Source organism: Amblyraja radiata, chromosome 19 (assembly GCF_010909765.2).
Source record: "Amblyraja radiata isolate CabotCenter1 chromosome 19, sAmbRad1.1.pri, whole genome shotgun sequence".
NCBI classification, from domain to species: domain Eukaryota; kingdom Metazoa; phylum Chordata; class Chondrichthyes; order Rajiformes; family Rajidae; genus Amblyraja; species Amblyraja radiata.
The window spans coordinates 22686269-22694746 of record NC_045974.1 but is presented as its reverse complement, the minus strand read 5'-3'; positions in this window follow the sequence as shown (position 1 = coordinate 22694746).

The window sequence follows — 8478 nt, the reverse complement described above, 5'->3', positions numbered from 1 at the left end:
TGCCAGATCATTGCACACGCTGCTTGTTTTTGTTCCATTTAAATTCATTGTAGCATTTCACAGCCCCTCCTTTTAACCCCAAAATATTTAAATGTTCCTGGTTGGGACCCTCCATTAGTTCATGGTGATGTTTCAATGATTAGACTGCTGTATCAGTGACCAATGTATAATAACAGTGTGGCGCAGTTTTGTGGTCTAGCCACTTATATCAAAGATTCTAGAGGAGCTGGTAGATGTGGATGCCATGACAGAAGCCTATTCAAAAAAAAAAACCCTCATATATATGATTCCCAAAATGGCGAGAAACAAATTACCCATGAGCCCATGACCGTACTACAACTTTTTCGTTGAGTGGTTTATCTTGCTCCTCTAGAATCTTTGACATATCTCGAACCTTCGATGGTCGGGCTCGAACTCTCACGTGGACCGGGCGTGATCACAGCCGATCAATCACGTGGTTGGGGGCGGGCTGTTAGGAAGTTGGAATTTCGAAGGATTGGTAGTTAGGATTCGAAGGATTGGCAGTTGGAGTTGAACTCATGTTTTGGGCGCGTGAGCGACTGGGCTATATCGGTTAATTATTAAACCATGTTTACACAACTTGTGGACCTCTACAGTGGTAACCCTCTACGGTGAAGGGACTTGAAGAGTTTGTCGGCATGGTAAATTTTTATCACCGTTTCGTGCCACCAGCCGTCAGGATCATGCAACTGCTGTTCAAGGTCATGGCCAGCAAATAGAGAGCTTGTTTGGGATGACGCAGCCACGACCGTTTTCAACAATGCCAAAGAGGCACTGGCAAAGGCGACTATGCTGGTCCATCCACGGGCCAACGCGGGTGTGGTCGTGACGGTGTATCCTTGTATATGCTCCCCTTAGGCCAAGTAATTGAAAGGCACGGCATTTCCTTCCATTGCTACGCAGATGATACCCAACTCTATCTCCCCCTGAAGCCCAAAAACCAATCAAATCTGTTTAACCTTACCCACTGCCTCGAGGATATAAAGTGATGGATGGCCCAGAACTTCCTCCAACTAAACGAGAGTAAGTCTGAGGTCATCCTTCTCGGCCCCTCGGACTCAATCAAAATGATAGCAGGCAGCCTTGGAACCCTTACCCCACTACTCAAACCTCACGTCAAAAACCTTGGCGTGATATTTGACTCAGCACTGAAATTTGGCAAACAAGTCAATGCCGTGGTAAAAGCTAGCTTCTTTCAGCTTCGGACGATAGCTAAAATAAAACAATTCCTCCAGTTTGATGACCTGGAAAAGATCATCCACACATTCATCTCCTCCCGCCTAGATTACTGCAACTCCCAATACACTGGCATCAGCCAATCTTCCCTGTCCCGCCTGCAACTGGTCCAAAACGCCGCAGCGAGACTCCTGACGGGCACCTGAAAAAGGGGCCACATCACCCCGATCCTGGCCTCTCCACTGGCTCCCTGTGCGGCTCCGTATAAACTTCAAGATCCTCCATGTCTACGAAGCCCTCAATGGGCTTGCCCCCACCTACATAAAAAGTCTTCTCACCCACCACTCCACCTCCAGGCCCCTTAGATCAGCCAACTTGGGTTTGCTGAATATCCCACGGTCTAGGCATAAACTCAGGGGCAACCGCGCCTTTGCGGTTGCAGCCCCTAGACTGGAACAGCATCCCCTTTCCCATCAGAACTGCCCCCTCCATCGACTCTTTTAAGTCAAGACTAAAGACTTATCTATACTCCCAAGCCTTTCCTGACGTCCTCTGAGTGAGCGCTACATGTATATATGTATGTATTTTGTTTTGTTGTGCTATTCTTATAACAAATGTAAAGCACTTTGGCCAACGAGAGTTGTTTTTTAAATGTGCTATATAAATAAATGTGACTTGACTTGAGAATGCAGGGTGACTTGGACAGGTTGGGGTAGTGGGCAGATTCATGGCAGATGAAGTTTAATGCGGATAAATGTGAGGTTATCCACTTTGGTAGCAAAAACAGGAAGGCAGATTACTATCTAAATGGTGTTAAGTTGGGAAAAGGGGAAGTACAACGGGATCTGGGGGTCCTTGTACATCAGTCTATGAAAGTAAGCATGCAGGTACAGCAGGCAGTGAAGAAAGCGAATGGCATGTTGGCCTTTATAAGAGGAATCGAATATAGGAGCAAAGAGGTCCTTCTGCAGTTGTACAGAGCCCTACTGAGACCACACCTGGAGTATTGTGTGCAGTTTTGGTCCCCTAATTTGAGGAAGGACATTCTTGCTATTGAGGGAGTGCAGCGTAGCTTACAAGGTTAATTCCCGGGATGGCGGGACTGTCATATGCTGAGAGAATGGAGCAGCCGAGCTTGTACACTCTGGAGTTTAGAAGGATGAGAGGGTATCTCATTGAAACATATAAGATTGTTAAGGGCTTGGACACACTAGAAGCAGGAAACATGTTCCCGATGTTGGGGTAGTCCAGAACCAGGGGTCACAGTTTAAGAATAAGGAGTAAGCCATTTAGAACGGAGACGAGGAAACACTTTTTCTCACAGAGAGTGGTGAGTTTGTGGAATTCTCTGCCTTAGAGGGTGGTGGAGGCAGGTTCTCTGCATTTTTTCAAGAGAGAGCTAGATAGGGCTCTTAAAAATAGCGGAGTCAGGGGATATGGGGAGAAGGCGGGAACGGGGTACTGATTGGGGATGATCAGTCATGATCACATTGAAAAAGGCTTGAAGGGCCGAATGGCCGACTCCTGCGTCTATTGACCATGCTGATGCGCCTCTGGGAGAAGGTGGGCACGCTCTCATTGGACCGTCTTATGCCGGCACACTTGAACATTGATCAACCAGTGCAGGTGGCACAGCCCCACCGTAGAGGGCATACACCGTCACCACACCCGCCCTCAACTCTGCCAGCTGCGACCCCGAACACAGATGTGTACACGAGATCAGGCCACCTCACTTGGAAACCTACTCACCTGTATCGGTTAATTATTAAACACAACACGTGAACACAACACGTGAACCTCCGCAACAGTAACAATAAAAGAAACATTTCATTAATCAAACATGAAAGCTGATAAAATGAGGCAGAGTTCCTTGGATCTACTTTAGTCACGTCAGATAACCCTGTCAATGTAAAGTTTTTAAGACAAGTTAGAGGAAATATCTGAATGGTTTAGTTTAGAGATACAGCACACAAAAACAACAGGCCCTTCAGCCCACCGGGACTGCACCAACCAGCAATCCCAGTATATTAACACTACCCTACACACTAGGGATTTTACATTTATACCAAGCTAATTAACTTGCAAAACTGGATGGTTTTGGAGTATGGGAGGAAACTGAAGATCTTGGAGAAAACCTATGCCATTTCACTGGGAGTGTGCAGAAACTGTACAGACAGCACTCGTAGTCAGGATCGAACCTGGGTCTGTGGCACTGTAAGGCAGTAGCTCTACCACGGTGCCACTGTGCTGCCCAGGTTGTAGGTTTTTAATTAGTTCTTAAATTATTCTAACATCATCGCTGAGTTGTAAAGAGATAACGTGAAAACAGTCCCTTCAGCATACTTGGTACATCACGCAACCAATTTTACACTAATCATATCCCAACCAAAATGGAACCGGTTGTTACTGCCAAACAACTAAATTCCAAAGGATACTTCATGGCAAGCATTCATCTTAAAGATGTTTACTATTTAGTACCATTCACAAGGATCATCGCAGATACCTGAAATCTACCCGGATGGGGCAGTTATAGCAGTTTAAAGCGTTACCCAATGGGTTCACATCAGCCCAAGAGTGTCACCAAGACACTAAAACCAGCTCTAGCAATATTCAGAAGACAAAAACATATTGTCATGGCAAATCTTGATGATATCCTAAATGGTAGGCAAGACCATGAATTTGACTATGTTAGCTGTTCAGCTACCAAACAGTTATTCGAAACCCTGGGGTTGTCTTACATCCAGATAAATCTAAGTTGAAGCCATCCTCTATCATGGACTACTTGGGCTTCACAATTAATTCAGTCTACGTGACTGTAACATTGCCAAGAGACAACATAGTTGAATTGGCACAATCATGCAACAATTTAATGGTCAACAAATTACCAACTACTCGACAAGTAACAGAGTAATTGGGAAAATGGTAGCAGCATTTCCGGCTACATAATTCGGACCTTTGTACCAAAAACGACATACAGGTCATTATGATCGTTTCATGAAGTTACCCACTGAAGTAATATCAGAACTACAGTGGTGGGCAAAAAACGTTTGACATAGTTTCAGCCTATTATCATCACTAACCCTACGTCAGTTATCCAAACAGATGCCAGTGCTCAAGACTGGGGAGCAACTAACTCTATATCCAGCACAAGTAGTAGATGGACTAACCCAGAATCATCGTTACCACTTACACTGGGCATTAATTATCTAGAGATGTTGGGTGACTTTTATGGTTTAAAAGCATATGCATCAAATATGCATCACTTGCATGTACGGTTACAAATAGATAATACTACGGTGGTGGCCTACATTAACCATATGGGCGGCATAAAATCGGTATCATGCGACAAGTTGGTCAACACAATTTGGCAATGGTGTGTCGAAAGACATATTTGGCTATCAGTAACTTACCTGCCAGGTAAGCTAAATATAGTGGCAGACACCAGGTCACGTAAATTTAATGACAACATCGAATGGATGTTAAAACCCCCAAAAAAAATTCACAAAACTTATCGAGCAATATGGCACGCCAGATATCGATTAATTTGCTCGAGGCTAAATCACCAGGTACCTATGTAAGTCGCTTGGGAACCAGACCCTGAGGCAGCAGCGGTAGATGCGTTCGCGCTGGATTGGTGAAATTTTTCTTCTATGCATTTCCTCCCTTATGCCTCATCAGTCGGAGACTACGCACAGTACAAATGGACTCTGCTTCAGGTATTTTGATAGTACCCGACTGGCCTACACAGCCATGGTTCCCAATACTCCATGACATGGTTGTTGAAACTCCGATGGTATTCCCCAGTGACCCAGAGTTGTTAACACCCAGTGTCGGGCACAAGCCACCCGTGCCCTGAAAAAATCAAACTCCTGGGTTGCAGATTCTGCACAAACCACTTCTGGGACTGGGATTATCATTACAAACCGTCGACACCATGTCAGCATCCCTCCGAACATCCACTAAAAAACAGCACTTGTCCAGCATCAAAAAAATGGGAGAAGTACTGCTTGGATACAGGGACCACCTACTCAACCACTACAGTTACCAACGCACTGGAATTCCTGGCGAACCTTCACCACGATGAAGCACTCAGCTACAGAGCCATCAACACAGCTAGAATTGCCCTGCCTGTCTATTTAAAACCAGCTCCAGGACAACAGGCCATGGGGTCCCACCAGCTGGTGGTCAAACTAATGAAGGGTATTTACAACTCTAACCCCCTAGATCAAGGTACACCCATATATGGGATGTCAGTGTGGTCCTGACATACCTCAGGGGATGGCCACCAGCCAGATCCCTCAACCTGGAACCATCCATGCTCAAAACACTCATGTTGTTGGCACTTGTAGCTGCACAGAGGGTCCAGTCACCACCTATTGCGACTGGACACCATGCCCACAGCTCCAGACCAGATCTCTGTCGTTATCCAGGGAATGATCAAACAGAGCAGACCAGGAACACCTAATCCAGTCGTGGAATTCCGGGCTTACCCGCCAGACACGGTTATGTGCCATGACCCTATTATCCTACATAGACACAACCAAAATATTCGAGGGAGATGAAAAGCCTTGTGGGTCAGTCATAAAAACCTTATGGTTGGGTGACGAGCCATTTCGAGATGACTCAAGCAGGTGCTAAAAGCTGCTGGGATAAAAACTAACATGTACAAATTTCATTCCACCCACATCCTGGCTACAGCAGGATGGTGGGGGGAAAGACCGTTCAGAAATTTTATAATAAGCCATTGGCAAAACCTGTTTTATTTGCAGGAAAGATTTTACAGACTGCAAATATTTACTTTAAGCCCAGGGGAGCAATTTAATTTCTTTGTTGTTATTGTTAAAATACCATTGTGTTTTTCTACAAACAGATTCATTGGTTGGTTACGATAACACACTTCCTCCCTCAAAGACTTCGGCAGTGATGTAGTAATAACTGTTACACGGTTTGAAATCTTCACGGAATCACTCACGTGACTGAAGTAAAATAGTAAGATTAAACAAGAACTTACCAGTTTGAAGTTTGATCTGTATTTTATGAGGAGTTACGATGAGGGATTACGTGCCCTCCGCTCCCACCCTCAATAATATGGGTCAAATTCATAAACTGATGTCTCCTTTTCTTTGACGACTGCTTTGGTGCCACCTCCTGCACCCACACACAACTGACTGACTTCATCCACTTCACCACCAACTTCCATCCGGCACTCCAATACACCTGGACGATTTCCGACACTTCCCTACCATTCCTTGACCTCACCATCTCCATCGCAGGGGACAGACTCCTGACCGACATACATTACAAACCCACTGACTCACATGGCTATCTGGACTACACGTCTTCCCACCCTGCCCCCTGTAAAGACTCCATCCCCTACTCCCAATTCCTCCGCCTACGCCGCATCTGTTCCCAGGATGAGACATTTCATACCAGGGCATCGGAAATGTCCTCGTTCTTCAGGGAACGGGGATTCCCCTCCGCCACCATAGATGAGGCTCACACCAGGGTCTCATCCATACCCCGTAACACTGCTCTCTCTCCCCATCCCCGCACACGCAACAAGGGCAGAGTCCCTCTGGTCCTCACCTTTCACCCCACCAGCCGGAAAATACAACACATAATCCTCCGCCATTTCCGCCACCTCCAACGTGACCCCACCACTCGCCACATCTTCCCATCTCCCCCCATGTCTGCCTTCCGCAAAGACCGCTCCCTCCGCAACTCCCTCGTCAATTCTTCCCTTCCCTCCCGCACCACCCCCTCCCCGGGCACTTTCCGTTGCAACCGCAAGAAATGCAACACCTGTCCCTTCACCTCCCCCCTCGACTCCATTCAAGGTCCCAAGCAGTCGTTCCAGGTGCGACAAAGGTTCACCTGTATCTCCTCCAACCTCATCTACTGCATCCGCTGCTCTAGATGTCAGCTAATTTACATCGGTGAGACCAAGCGTAGGTTGGGCGACCGTTTCGCCGAACACCTCCGCTCAGTCCGCAATAACCTACCTGACCTCCCGGTGGCTCAGCACTTCAACTCCCCCTCCCATTCCCAATCCGACCTCTCTGTCCTGGGTCTCCTCCATTGCCAGAGTGAGCAACAGCGGAAATTGGAGGAACAGCACCTCATATTCCGTCTGGGGTCCTTGCGCCCTTATGGCATCAACATTGAATTCCCCCAATTTGGCTAGCCTGTGCTGTCTCCTCCCCTTCCTTCACCCTCTAGCTGTCTCCTCCCACCCTCCCATCCGCCCGCCCTCGGGCTCCTCCTCCTCCTCCCTTTTTCCTTCTTTCTTTCCCCACCCCCCATCAGTCTGAAGAAGGGTTTCGGCCCGAAACGTCGCCTATTTCCTTCGCTCCATAGATGCTGCTGCACCCGCTGAGTTCCTCCAGCAATTTTGTGTACCGTCTCCTTTTCTTTACTATGTTTACTTCAATAACTGTGTCTATCTGTGATTCCACACCGCTGCTTTAAAGTATGCCCCGCATGTGTGCTGAACGGGTTCTTCACGTAATCCCTCATCGTAAATCCTCATAAAATACAGATCAAACTTCAAACTGGTAAGTTCTCGTTTAATCTTACTATTTTAGATGTGCACAAGGCATGAAGTATGAAATACCACAGAAATTTCAGAACATTTTCTCTGCATGGTACTATGTATGATAAACTAAACTGTTCCATCTCAAGAAGCACATTAAACAGATTTTACTGTCTTTGAAATTCATGGAAGGTTTCAATTTCCAATACAGGTGCACAACCTTTTATCCGAAGATCCAAATAACGAAAACCTCCGAATAGCGGACATTTTTTCGGTCCTTGAAGAAAGGTCCTTGAAAACGTTCACCGAGGGCGGCCCGCAGAGGTGACAGCGGAACCTCCGGTCGGTCCTCCAACAAAGGGGAACTAAATCCCCATTCATAAAAGAGAAGGTGAGTGTATATTGCGCGGGAGGGTAGGAATCATTGTAAATCATTGCTTAAATGTTAGCCAGTTAGTTTGGTGGGCTTTTGGGGGGGAACTTTAATTCTTAGTCCCCTACCTGGTCGGAGAAGCGGGGAGCGGGCAATGCCTTACCGGGTCGCCGTGCAGTAAGCTCCGGACCGCTGTGCCGCGGCTCCCAACATCGTGGAGCTGGGGCTGTGGCCGGCTGCGCTGGATTTGGATTTGTAGCGCCGCGCAGCCAGGGGTAGAGTTCGCCGTGGTCGGAGCTACAACCGGCACCGCCCGTGGCCGGACCACCGCAGCCCCAGCTCCACGGTGTTGGGAGCCGCGGCCCACAGCGGTCCG